We start from the raw sequence: 15,164 nt of genomic DNA on the forward strand, positions 1-15,164 counted from the left end.
GGTCCTGCCTTCTTCGGTGGAGTGCTACTGGATAAGTTAGCATAAATGTTTTCTTCTCCTTGCTGGCGATCTTCGCTCATGTCTTGCAGTTCGATATCTTCAGACATAGCTATCTATATTTTATACCCTCCAGTTTGATGTAATGGCCATTAGGTCTGGCTCCTAAAGAGGCCGCCTGACACTGTCATCCTCCAGCTCTGTGGCAGGGCTTTTCACAGTTTAAAATACATCAACAGGAAGTCCACGAGCTTTGAAATCTGTTTCCTCCCTTATCTTGTCTTGCCCAATGAAGTTTATCAACTCTTTGTATATTTGTATATTTCACCACGCTACAGTAATCATTAATTGTATGAGTCAGTATACAGTCAGTAACCATTGGCATCAACTATGGTGGACTATGGTGATACAATTTGCATGCATGCACCATTATATTTCCTGAAAAAGCTGGATGCAGCTTATCATTCTGCATGGCCGTTTGTAACAGGGGCCCCTCAAGAACAAATACCCCCTAGAGGGGGCGATGGATACTGCATACATACCTTAGAGACGCAGTGAATTATCCAGGCCTCAATGAAGAGATTGATTTCAGACCTTATTTTTTTAAAAATAGACCAGATTAGAAAAATAGATTTTGAAAAATAACCATTTGGATAATTATATATTACATGTGTATCTATGCCTTACTTTATATGCCATTACTTTATTTGTTTCTATTGTTGTGAATGTGATCATGTTACAGTATTTCTCAATTGGTTTTGTACATTTCTCGAATCTCTCTCGCAATTTGCAAAACATAATATTCATTCTCAAAACAGCTTTAACAAATGGCAAAACACTGTGGATGACCTGCAAGACCGAGTCTCTTGCTCAAAACCCAAGTTTTTGTGTCAATGAACGTATCAGTGCCAGCAGAATGGTTAGTCATTGTGTCATAGTGTGGTCCGTGTATGGACAATAGTCAAATCGCTTTGTTATGTTGTCAATTGAATAGTACACTCTTGAGGATCTTTTCTGAAGCAAAATGTTGTTTAGATTGGATGGGAAATGTTGTAACTTCGACTTTATATTACATTGACCAGATAAGATTGGCCTAGATATACATTTAGACTATGACTATTTATTGACAGGTTTTCTCACTGCAAAATAGGAAAAATAGCAAACTCTGGTTGAGGTGTCAAAATGCGCCCTCTACCATACCTTTTTACTTGTCTTGCAAGCCCATGTGAAAAAAAATGTAGAACTGTAAAGCAAAATAAATTTGAAACAATACACTGATACTGTATAAAGTGAAATTCTAGGGAAATATTGTAATTTGGCGTGGAGCGTAATTATAAAGGGCACATGAGGCATAGAGTAATATAATGCAGTACAGTGCCTATTGTTGTATTGCATGCCTGTTTTCTCTATCCCTTCTATTGCCTTTGATTAGAGAGAGTCAATATTTACCTGTGAGCAATTTACCAATTCAGATCACATTTATAGATAAAAATCCAATGGAAATTATACAGTGCTTATCACATTATGACAGCTTGGTAAGTCATTTTGCATGTCAAGACTTAAACTATGACACAGGGCCTAAATGTTTTGGGGGGTGAGATAGTTTTGTGTATTCAGTGACAATGTTTTTTGAGTGATATGACAAAAGCAATTGATAATGTACGAAAAAGCTGAGAATTGTACACAACCATCTGCATGGTGATGAAAGCATTTGCTAAATGCTGAAAACTATAGAGAAACGTATTTCACCATGTGCACAGATAACAGCAGGAAGTCACAATTGAACAAGAAGTTCTGAGAATGATTATTCTGTTGTGAGAAATGTAGGTAGCGCTTTATATTAAGGTTCTTGTAATAAGCGCTTATAGTCACTAGTAAGCAGGTAGTTATATCCTTATAACGAGCTTATAAAATGCTTATTAACCTTATAAACTTCCTCTAAGCTGCTTATAACGGTTTAATAGTGCTCTTATAGTATCGTAATAAGCGTTTATAAGTCTCCAGTAAGCAGGTAATAATACTCTAACAAGTGCCCATAACATGCTTATTAACCTTATTAACGTCCTCTAAGCTGCTTATAATGGGTTAATAGTGCTCTTATAGTATCGTAATAAGCGTTTATAAGTCTCCAGTAAGCAGGTAATAATACGCTAGCAAGTGCCCATAACATGCTTATTAACCTTATTAACGTCCTCTAAGCTGCTTATAATGGGTTAATAGTGCTCTTTAGTATCGTATAAGCGTTTATAAGTCTCCAGTAAGCAGGTAATAATACTCTTACAAGTGCCCATAACATGCTTATTAACTTTATTAACGTCCTCTAAGCTGCTTATTATGGGTTAATAGTGTTCTTATAGTATTGCAATAGGTGTTAATGGTCACTCATAAGCAGGTAGTTATGCCCTTACAAGTTTCTATAACGCGCTTATTATTTTGTAATAACATGTTATAAGCTGCTTATAGACACTTAACAAGCCACTTGTTAACAGCTAACAATGAATTTTGCAGGTACCCGATCTAAAGCGGGGATCAGCTTACTATGCACTTGTTATCATGTTATAAGCTGCTTATTAATGCTTATAGACACTTAACAAGCCACTTGTTAACAGCTAACAATGAATTTTGCAGGTACCCGATCTAAAGCGGGGATCAGCTTACTATGCACTTGTTATCATGTAGCTATGCTTATTATAGTAGTCATAAAAATACTATAAGCAGTACACAAGAAGATATAACAAGCTTATTGATGTTTTTATTAATGCTTATTGACACTTAACAAGCCACTTGTTAACAATTAACAATGCATTTTGCAGGTACTCGATCTAAAGCGTGGATCAGCTTACTATGCACTTGTTATCATGTAGATTTGGGTAGCGCTTTATATTAAGGTTCTTGTAGTAAGCGCTTATAGTCACTAGTAAGCAGGTAGTTATATCCTTATAACGAGCTTATAAAATGCTTATTAACCTTATAAACTTCCTCTAAGCTGCTTATAACGGTTTAATAGTGCTCTTATAGTATCGTAATAAGCGTTTATAAGTCTCCAGTAAGCAGGTAATAATACTCTAACAAGTGCCCATAACATGCTTATTAACCTTATTAACGTCCTCTAAGCTGCTTATAATGGGTTAATAGTGCTCTTATAGTATCGTAATAAGCGTTTATAAGTCTCCAGTAAGCAGGTAATAATACGCTAGCAAGTGCCCATAACATGCTTATTAACCTTATTAACGTCCTCTAAGCTGCTTATAATGGGTTAATAGTGCTCTTTAGTATCGTAATAAGCGTTTATAAGTCTCCAGTAAGCAGGTAATAATACTCTTACAAGTGCCCATAACATGCTTATTAACTTTATTAACGTCCTCTAAGCTGCTTATTATGGGTTAATAGTGTTCTTATAGTATTGCAATAGGTGTTAATGGTCACTCATAAGCAGGTAGTTATGCCCTTACAAGTTTCTATAACGCGCTTATTATTTTGTAATAACATGTTATAAGCTGCTTATAGACACTTAACAAGCCACTTGTTAACAGCTAACAATGAATTTTGCAGGTACCCGATCTAAAGCGGGGATCAGCTTACTATGCACTTGTTATCATGTTATAAGCTGCTTATTAATGCTTATAGACACTTAACAAGCCACTTGTTAACAGCTAACAATGAATTTTGCAGGTACCCGATCTAAAGCGGGGATCAGCTTACTATGCACTTGTTATCATGTAGCTATGCTTATTATAGTAGTCATAAAAATACTATAAGCAGTACACAAGAAGATATAACAAGCTTATTGATGTTTTTATTAATGCTTATAGACACTTAACAAGCCACTTGTTAACAATTAACAATGCATTTTGCAGGTACTCGATCTAAAGCGTGGATCAGCTTACTATGCACTTGTTATCATGTAGATTTGTTTATTAAGTAGTAAGCAGAACACAACAAGATAAAAAGCTTGGGTATCATTTTTTTTCAGTTATCAATTGGGTATGTTTTCTACACCTGGAACAAACAATAGTTGCATAATGGAAAACAACAACAACAACAGAAGCAGCTTTTACAATGTGAAGCAATGTCTTCATGTCCTATTGGGGATCCTCTCAATAAAATGGAAAAGAAAATCACACATACATAATAATAAAAACAACAACATAACAAATATCAGTTTTGGCAACACTTGGTTAACCCTCTGGTTGTGTTACGGTCAAATATGACCGTTTTGCAAATTCATTCTTAAATAACATCTCTATTTTTCATCATACACAAATGACACTTCATGATATCCTCTAGCTAACCTATTCTAATGGTCAAATGAAATACAATTAAATTCCTAAAGAATTGTGGAAGATACACCAACACCATCAGATCAGAGAAGTCCAGTAAAACGTGGTGAATTGTTTTATTAAACAAAAAACATGCTAACCTTTGAAATTTCATAGTAACATGATACTGTTTGCAATGGTGTTGATCAGCAAGTTGTGTAGCTCTTGCATCTAAACATTTTTAATAAGGTACAACATTCAACATAGGAAAGGATGGATTTATGGTTAACTTTCGACCATGTTTTCTATACAACATAGTTCAGTATGAAAACATGGTCGACTGATCTTTTAAGTGAAAGTGCACATCAACGCTTGAAATTTCTAAGTAACATGGTACTGTTTGCAACCGGGTTTGTAAAATGGTGTGAAGAAAACATAATGTTTGAACCATGTATACATCCCTTCCTATGTTGTTGTCTGATCCGAGACGAGTTCATGCAAGCCATTCTGGTCTTTCTGCGTGCCCACAATCAGTCAGGTAAAGTTACTTGATTTTGTAGCTGCAGACTGACAGCAAGAAGGCACAAATACCAGAAAGGAACCCATGAAGTCATCTCAGCCAGATAACACAATTCATTATAAATACAAACATTGCACTGTTCCTTTGCATAAAAGATTACATAAACGTTTACATACCCTCGGCAGCCACAACCCTAAGTATAACTTACCACCCCCCCTACCCGTGTAACTTAAATGATAACTTCTGCCAATTTCGGCATACAGTTGTAATGCTCACACTACCCTGGACTTGTCAGTACCTAGGATTTTTTTTCCCCTTAAAACTTTTCCGAGATCCATGTCATTGTAATGGGGACAGGCGTTTGTTTACATTTAAAAAAAACAACATCTCAATTTATTCCCAATAACATCCAAAAGGTTATGCAACATCAGCAGACAACTAGCAAATAGCTATACCTTTTGGGATAATATTTGGAGTAGGCCTATGTTAAAAAATTTAATGTAAGCAAAGTCTGCCCCCATTAGAATAGCTCAGATCTCAGAAAGGGCTGAGTCAAAAAATGCAGCATCAGCAGGCAATGACAAGTCAAGGGTAGCGTGAGCAATACAACAGCATATTGAAATTGGTAGAAGTTATAAGGCAGTGTTTCTCAACCTTTTCTTAGGCGAGGCACCCTTTCAATTCATGAAAAATCTCAAGGCACCCCAAACCAACAAGCCGTAACCTGGTATTGCATCCGATACCACACAAATTTAGATAAGTAACACATTTGGAGACGTTCAAAGTTGCAGCTTTATCTTCGACAGGCTATGTGTAGGCCATACTGGGGTGACCTAAATTTACTTTATTGTGTAAATAGTGGATGAAAAATGTAAACGTAAATGATGGATGAAAGATTCCACTGACTAAGCATTAATTTAGACAAATATGTATTATATTACATAACTTATTGATCTATTTAGGTCATTTTCACATACCGTCAGCCACGTTTCCGCGGCACCCCTGAGGGAGGTGTGCGGCACCCCTGTTGAGAAACACTGGTTTAAGGAATAGAAAGGAACACAAAAGGGCCCTGAAACACTCAACTGAAGTGTGTGTGTGTGTGTGTGTGTGTGCAGCCTGATCTCCAAAAATTCTGTGCTCCTGGACACGGATGTTAAGGACACGAAATCCGTGTCCAGGAGCACGGATTTTGCCAAAATTCCGTGCTCCTGGACACTAAATTGTTTTCCGTGCTCCAGGACACATAATTGTTTTCCGTGATGGGCACACGGAAGTGCTTTCTAAAGGCTATTACCACAACACTGTGTTAACTCTATCATTAGAAAATACATATCAAATGCTAATCAAAATATGAAAGCACACCCTCAGTGGAAACAGATGAAGATGAACATTCTGATGAGGACACTGATGAACAATGAATTATATGTCACATATTGTATAATTGTTACATGTTAAAATGTTAGGGCCATGTGTACATATTGTTGTCTCTAATCAGAGTTGTCTTCCTTGTTATTTCTAACTTTTGTTCAGATGATTGAGTTCTTTGTTCCTTGTTCCTTGTTCCTTATTCTAATATGTTAGAGACTGGAGACTTCCCTATGGAGACCTACAGCAGTGACCCGAGTACACCAAAATGGCCTTTTTTTCATTGGTGACAAAAGAGGACTATAGGGAATCCTTTAGATGTTACCACATCTGATTTCTGCTCATCAAGAGGTTTAATTTGATACCAAACATGACATATTTTAATGATTTATGTATTTTTTGACTTATTTCCCATAGTGAAGGTGTGGGCGTGGCTTATTATGTCATTTAAAAAAAATGCTCAAGGGTGCCCGAGCGGCACCCGTCAGATTCTGCATCTGCAGCCCCTAAACTATCAATATATGCAAAAAAATTGCATCCAGACCTTACTTTACACCTTTCTCAAGGTTCTACTAGACTATTATATTTAGTTTGTTCTATGCGCAGCCCTTTGGTTGTTGTAAGCATATGGTATGATCTCCCTTTACTGAGATTATTTTAAGGTCTATGTGAAAACACATCAGGACACTGTAAGGGCGACTTCAAAGTGGCTGCATGCAAATTAGTTCAACATACAGGCATACAAATAATGAATAAAACGATCTTAACACGTCATGGTAGGCTACTAAGGCAGGAAAGGCAGGTTTACAACATTCAACCCAAACTGGTGAGCACAGATGGACTGTTGTTTTTTGTTTATTTTCCCAGATATTCTAACTGCTGCTTGACAGGAGGATGAGGTAGCTGCAAGATCTACTGAACCATGAACGATGAAGAGAGAATGAACCCTAGTGACAGCTGTTGGGTGTTAGCCTAATGCACAAGTACAGTGCTCATACCTTTTCTGTAATATGCATGCTACAGCTGCCAATCTGTTACTGGCATTGTAACTAAGCAAATATTGCTGCCCTTTCCCCTGTAATACCTTACTGTACATTACTGTATTACTGCAAAAGTAATGCATTGCTATAATTCAATACATTTTTTTTTTTTAAATCCAGTGTTGACCTGGGTGTTCCCTATTCAGATGATGCTGCCGTCAGTCCATGGATGTACACAAACGGGTCACCTGAAGGAGGAGGGGGGTCAACGAAACCAAACAAGTTTTGAAAGCAGAGGTTGGTGTTACCATTTAACCTCTCTCTCTCTCTCTCTCTCTCTCTCTCTCTCTCTCTCTCTCACACACACACACACACACACACACACACACACACACACACACACACACACACACACACACACACACACACACACTGTCAAGTCTGCTTTATTGTCAATTTCTTTACATGCACTAGTCATACAAATAATTTGAAATTAAGTTTCTTACTTTCCCATGCATACATAGACTCGACATAGACTTTAGGTGTGAACAGTGTTATTTTTGAGTAATGCTTTATCCAACTTTATAACATTGCTATTTCATATCCGGCCCCATAGATATGCATGTGCTCAACTTGATAAATTCAGGCAGAAATAAGATTCTGCGGTTCATCTAACGTCTGCTTGAAGTTTTTTTGCCCCTCATGACAACGGTTGTGAGTGGAGTCTCACTGGACTTAAAGGATAGTTCCGGCGTAAAATGAAAGTTTCACCATCGCTTTCCCATGCCACATAATGTATATAATGATGAGCCATTCTGGGCAATGCCGCGCCGTAATGGAGTTAGCTAATTTTAAGCTTTTTGGCGAAAAACGCAGCCAATGCATCACGGCGGGGCCAAAATAGTCCTATTATTTTCTGATGTTTCCCCGCTATAAACAACTTCAAAAACGATACACACTTCATCACAAAGGTCTCGTCAATCAAACCGAGGCACAGAGAGGATCATCGGACCACACGGTGTTTTCAGAGGTGTCTCACTGTTCCAACTCTCCGACCCGGATGCAGGCTACTCAGTCAGGTGGCTAGGTAGCCTAGGCTAAACATGGTCCGCGGTTCTTACACAGGCTGCGACCGTAAAATGAAAAGCTGGAACCCCGACCGTTTTCACCGACTGCCACTGTCTAAACCAGCCATATTACGGGAATGGCTAATAGCATTAGAAGTGGACATAAAACACTTTGGGATCGCTACTACCGTGTATGGAGGGAGCATTTCGAGGATGATGACTACAAGAAGAGTAAGGGAGATGGAACACCTAAATGAAACCGTCTAAAGATGAATGCTGTACCAAAAAGGCGCATGGCTATGGAGGTATGTTTGAAGAGAGAGAAACATGTGTAAATGGGTCTGGCTCATGAATCTTGAGTGTCTGTGAATCGGTGCAACACACCGTGCGTCTTTGCCAGCAAGCACTCTGTTTTGGGAAGGCATACAGGTGCAGTAAATGTAGTCCACTACAGGAGATAAATAAACTGTCAAAACAAACTAGCGCGGGATGGCAAGTGAAATTGTGCGACCTGAGGCATTCGATGTGGTTGATGTCAAGCATGCTAGAGTAGAATTAGTTTGTGAAGCAGACACTAATTGACCAGGGCGCGCGAGGTCAGATTGACCATTACGCAACGGAGGAGGGCTGGAGGAATTTTATAAAGTCGTACTAGAAGTGCTCTTACAGATGTAAGTACACCACCAGTGGTGTGTTATTACAAAGTTGACTCCATGTTATATTATACCGTGTTGCAATTACTTTGTAAGAGTAGGCTGGTTTAGACAGTGGCAGTCGGTGAAAACGGTCGGGGTTCCAGCTTTTCATTTTACGGTCGCAGCCTGTGTAAGAACCGCGGACCATGTTTAGCCTAGGCTACCTAGCCACCTGACTGAGTAGCCTGCATCCGGGTCGGAGAGTTGCAACAGTGAGACACCTCTGAAAACACTGTGTGGTCCGATGATCGTCTCTGTGCCTCGGTTTGATTGACGAGACCTTTGTGATGAAGTGTGTATCGTTTTTGAAGTTGTTTATAGCGGGGAAACATCAGAAAATAATAGGACTATTTTGGCCCCGCCGTGATGCATTGGCTGCGTTTTTCGCCAAAAAGCTTAAAATTAGCTAACTCCATTACGGCGCGGCATTGCCCAGAATGGCTCATCATTATATACATTATGTGGCATGGGAAAGCGATGGTGAAACTTTCATTTTACGCCGGAACTATCCTTTAAATGGCATGTGAATATGTGCTTTGCCAATAGCAAAATACTAAACACTCATTGGTTATTGCCCAGATATTTTTATTTTTATTTGGAGGACTGAAGGGCTCTGGACCGAGCCTCAGTGGGAGTGAAGGGATCGGGACAGGAGACTGAAGCTCCGACTTGTGATTGGGTGAACCCTGATAAAAAATCTGTGTCAGTAGTTGACATGCGGAAAAAAATATATGTTATAAAAAATATGTTATTCATTTGACTGAGAAGTCTCGTAGTCGTAACCAGTGAAGAAGCTACTCATTGCGGTATTCCAGTTTTGTGTACTTCTTGTAAACATTCTGTTGCGAATAAAGTCTTAATAGTGGCACCTCCTTATCCTTTTTAATCTCCCAATTCCAAAATTGGAGGTTGCCTACCGGTACTTTTCGAGGGGGCTAGCTTTCAAGAAAGCTAGAGAGCTATGCAAAATGGCAAGCATTGTGGATTAAATTCTGGTGAATTCCAGTCATCCTTATGAGGAGAAAATGAATATCAAGGAGCAGAGCACTGCCTAATATTGACTTTGTGAAAAGGGTAGGGAAGAACAACCGTTTCTTTTGAGCTTTCATGGTGTCTGATCAACTGGTTAACTGCAAAGTCCCGTGAGTGACGAGTCCTTGCCTGCTGTTGGCAATGTCCAGTAAATAGTTAAAGATTTGGCGCCCCCTAGTGGTAAGATGTGCACCCAGTAATGAACAAAGACAACAAAGACAAACTCAATCACATCATTATGTGGCGGAGGGAGGCCTAATGATAATAAAAAATGATTTAAAAAAAAAAACAATTTCCCTATGAATATAAATGGGATAATGATTAATTGAATTGGAGATAATGTGATAGTAGCACCGGCTTTCTGTTAGAATCCCCACCACAGGTCAGTTCCCGTGTTTATTCCAGAACAGACTGCTGCAAGATTTCTCACAAAGAGCTACACTCAAATTTGAGAACAGTATGTGTAGTTAAGAACACCAGCTTTCCAACAAATTTGTTTCAACAAGAGTCCTTTAGTGTGTGGGGCCATAGGACCAATGTAAGATGTGTGTCAAATTTGTCCAAAAAAGATTACAGACAAGGTGAATTGCACTAACTGTGATTGTTTTGTTTTTCCATTTGCTCTGAAGACCTGTCCCAGTGCATAGCAGAGGAGCCAGTGAGGAACAGTTGTGCAGTGCCACCTGGACCTGGTATGTATCCCCAGTATCCTGTTGAAGTATTCATTGCTTAACAGTAGTAGAGTAGAGGTACTGTATTGATCTAGATTTCCAAAAGAAAAATAATTAGGGTCTTGCCACATATAACAGGGTGTCTGCAGGTTTATTAAAAAGTATTAAAAGTTGATTAATTCATAAGGCAAAATGTAATGGCCTTAAACGTAGTGCATTTGCTCAAAAGGTATTATTTTTGAATATTTCTTTTAGTTGTAGCATTTTGATTAAAAATGAAGTGGTGATATTCTGGACTTTTAGCCCAAAAGTTGTCGGTTTGACTCCCGACCCGCCTGGTTGGTGGGTAGAGTAATTAACCAGTGCTCTCCCTTGTTCTCCTCCATGACTGAGGTACCCTGAGCATGGTACCGTCCCGCCGCACTGCTCCCTTTCGGGCACTTTTTGCAGAAAAGTTAACAATTGCAACGAAGGGCCGTGATGGTTGTAAAAATGATCTAAAGGTAGCGAAAAAAGGTATTAAAATGGTAGTAAATTTGACTTCAAGATTGGTGTATATACCCTGTATATACATTTCACAGATCCGATATATTGCACACATCTGCACACAGACAAGCATACATAGATTAATTTAGCAATTAAAAATGTTCATAAGTGATGGCATAATGGTGATGTTTCTCGTCTCCTGCTGTTGTAACCACACACTGTGTTGGGTGTGTTCAGTGATCTAATACTTTAATAGTATTTCATTTTGCAATAGTATTGAGGATGGCGAGGAAGTTGCCTTGATTGTCTAAGCCTTCAGTCTCCCTCTGCCCTCGATGAAACTTATTTTGAACAGCAGTAAGGAGCAGTACCAACGCAATGGTTTTGATAAATACATCTCGTTCTCAGCTCTGGTTCTCATTTGTCTTCCCCTCTCTTTGTTCGTTGACATGATCATGGAGGTTTATTTGGAAGCTTGCCACTTGGACGGGAGACGCGGGGAGAGGACGACGAGAGCAGCGGTCGAGCAAGAGAGCAGGCCCGAGGAGAGAGGATCCTCGACGAGGAGCAGCAGCTGGAGGTGGGGACAGCCCAGCCGGTATACAGTCAGGTCCAGGCCAGCGGCAAAGAAGAAGTTGTGTGTGTGTAGCGTTGAATCTGTGTGCATCGCAGTAGCCCTAAGAGTGCCCTAAGCACATTTGCTTGTTTTTATTTTTATATGTGAGAGAAGTTATTTAAGAATGAATTTGCAAAACGGTCATATTTGACCGTAACACAACCAGAGGGTTAACCAAGTGTTGCCAAAACTGATATTTGTTATGTTGTTGTTTTTATTATTATATATGTGTGATTTTCTTTTCCATTTTATTGAGAGGATCCCCAATAGGACATGAAGACATTGCTTCACATTTTAAAAGCTGCTTCTGTTGTTGTTGTTGTTGTTGTTGTTGTTGTTGTTGTTGTTTTCCATTATGCAACTATTGTTTGTTCCAGGTGTAGAAAACATACCTAATTGATAACTGAAAAAAATGATACCCAAGCTTTTTATCTTGTTTTGTTCTGCTTACTACTTTAATAAACAAATCTACATGATAACAAGTGCATAGTAAGCTGATCCACGCTTTAGATCGAGTACCTGCAAAATGCATTGTTAATTGTTAACAAGTGGCTTGTTAAGTGTCAATAAGCATTAATAAAAACATCAATAAGCTTGTTATATCTTCTTGTGTACTGCTTATAGTATTTTTATGACTACTATAATAAGCATAGCTACATGATAACAAGTGCATAGTAAGCTGATCCCCGCTTTAGATCGGGTACCTGCAAAATTCATTGTTAGCTGTTAACAAGTGGCTTGTTAAGTGTCTATAAGCATTAATAAGCAGCTTATAACATGATAACAAGTGCATAGTAAGCTGATCCCCGCTTTAGATCGGGTACCTGCAAAATTCATTGTTAGCTGTTAACAAGTGGCTTGTTAAGTGTCTATAAGCAGCTTATAACATGTTATTAAAAAATAATAAGCGCGTTATAGAAACTTGTAAGGGCATAACTACCTGCTTATGAGTGACCATTAACACCTATTACAATACTATAAGAACACTATTAACCCATAATAAGCAGCTTAGAGGACGTTAATAAGGTTAATAAGCATGTTATGGGCACTTGTAAGAGTATTATTACCTGCTTACTGGAGACTTATAAACGCTTATTACGATACTATAAGAGCACTATTAACCCATTATAAGCAGCTTAGAGGACGTTAATAAGGTTAATAAGCATGTTATGGGTACTTGTTAGAGTATTATTACCTGTTTACTGGAGACTTATAAACGCTTATTACGATACTATAAGAGCACTATTAACCCGTTATAAGCAGCTTAGAGGAGGTTTATAAGGTTAATAAGCATTTTATAAGCTCGTTATAAGGATATAACTACCTGTTTACTAGTGACTATAAGCGCTTATTACAAGAACCTTAATATAAAGCGCTACCAATAAGGGCGATTAATCACAGAGTTAATTCATTAAGTCATTGAGTTAATGCGATTAAAGATTTTCATGTTTGCCCACCCCTTAATAAAACACATCCTCATTCACCATCACACGGACACAATACAAACAAAAAAATCATGGTAATCATGTGCTCTGAAATGAAAGGACAACAAAGAAAATTACATGTTATTTTCTCACTATAGCATGTCATATTGCAGCATTGGAGAGAAGGGCTTCAGGGTGCTTGCATAAGCACTGAGATCAAATCCCTCACACATGAGAGATCTGCAGCTGAGTGGGAATGAGGCAGGAGATTCAGGAGTGGAGCATCTTTCTTCTCTTCTGGAGGACACCAACTATAGACTGCAGAAACTAGAGTGAGTGGCCAGTGTTGTATAGTTGTATTTCAAGGGGTTACTTGCAATTGGTTCAATGTCAAAAACAATGTTTTGAGTTTTTTTTATTTATCCCAATCAAATTGAATTGAAATACAACAAACGCTAGATATGTAATTTATGAATAATAATTTTGACCAGTCGTAAATGTTATCATGGTCTCCACAGTCTGTCCAATTGCATTATTGGAGAGGAAGGTTTCAGTGCTCTTGCATCAGCACTGAGATCAAACCCCTCACACATCAGAGAGCTACAGCTGAGTGGGAATGAAGCAGGAGATTCAGGAGTGAAACATCTTTCTTCTCTTCTGGAGGACACCAACTGCAAATTGGAGAAACTTAAGTACGACAACACTACATACCAAGTTTCTGTATGTGCTGTACTGATCACACACACACACACACACACACACACACACACACACACACACACACACACACACACACACACACACACACACACACATTATAACGTCTGTTATTTTCTCTTAATAGCCTCTATAACTGCATCATTCGAAAGGAAGGCTTTAAAGGTGGGGTAGGAGATGTTTTTTCTGGAACATGTTTTACCATATCATCTGAAAAACTCATGACGCATGACGCCTCATGACGCCATAGCACCCATTAAAATAGAGTGTTTGGAAAAAAAACGAAATCTTTTGGTCCAGTGTAGAGGGCGTAGTCAGAAGAAAACGGCAACCAATAGAAGTAATACTCATCATCACTTCTATTGGTTTCTGACACGTCCATCAACCGCCAGCACTCACCCCTCCTCCCTGCGCGTTCACCGACTCGTGAACTTGACCGACCCCGCCCCCATCATTCATGCACATGCGACGAGGCTCATTATCACTCGGCTAGCAAGGAAACGAGAGTTAGCAACAGGCTGAGCTACTTGGAAACTTTGCTAGCTTTTGCAGAGCTACAGGAAGAACTTTGGCTCTTGGTACACTGGACTAACCATGTCAGGATAACATACTCCCTTGGATTATAGTCATCGGACTCGCAAAACCAGATTCCAACACGGGCTGTAAAATGGAAATGGGACCTGACACTCTTGGACACAGATGTCGGCTACGGCAGCGGCTTCAAACGTACGCTTTGGTGACCACATTTCTAATCGAGAGGTGAGGTAATATATTTGTCTGTATAATATTTTGTGAATTGGTTTAGGACACAGTGGTATCCATTGAGAGGTAGAGGAAGTATCCATTGAGAGGGGTCAGAGGATTAGCCCAAGTTCAAACATATCTAGCTGCTACCTTGCTTAACATAGCTGCTACCTTAATCGCGTTATTTTTGGTGTCGTCGTCCCCCCCCCCCCCCCTGTGGCATTTATTCTGTGCACATAAACACGTTTTCAGAATTGCTCTGTGTAACTCAGACGGTTACTCTTGTGTGTTTTGCTACTAGTTGACTGTGCGAACGAGCCAGACAAACCAGCTGGGAGGATGGAAGCACCTGTCAATTCCCCTTCTCCACCCGCGTTCAGTTACTAAATACGGATTCACCCCGTAATAAGTAAGTAACCTACCATGTTTAGAGCACACATTACTTTGACCAGCAAAGCCCATGTCTTTCTAGTGGTTTACAAAAATATCGTTTGCATGTTTTGCATTTGATAAATACCACCTAATGACCATGACGGCTACACAACAGATCTTTATTGTGATGGCTACACTGAATGATCACATGGAGAT

The 15,164-nt window shown here is 39.1% G+C and overlaps 1 long non-coding RNA gene across 1 annotated transcript; it reads left to right on the forward strand.

Moving 5' to 3' along the window:
* The first annotated feature begins 13,279 nt into the window (after positions 1-13,279).
* On the forward strand, positions 13,280-13,997 carry LOC134438078 (uncharacterized). The gene is made up of 3 exons (XR_010032524.1): positions 13,280-13,447; positions 13,634-13,807; positions 13,960-13,997. It is a non-coding gene; the product is annotated as an uncharacterized LOC134438078 (long non-coding RNA).
* Positions 13,998-15,164: the final 1,167 nt, after the last annotated feature.

The sequence above is a fragment of the Engraulis encrasicolus genome, chromosome 21 (genome assembly GCF_034702125.1).
Source record: "Engraulis encrasicolus isolate BLACKSEA-1 chromosome 21, IST_EnEncr_1.0, whole genome shotgun sequence".
NCBI lineage: Eukaryota > Metazoa > Chordata > Actinopteri > Clupeiformes > Engraulidae > Engraulis > Engraulis encrasicolus.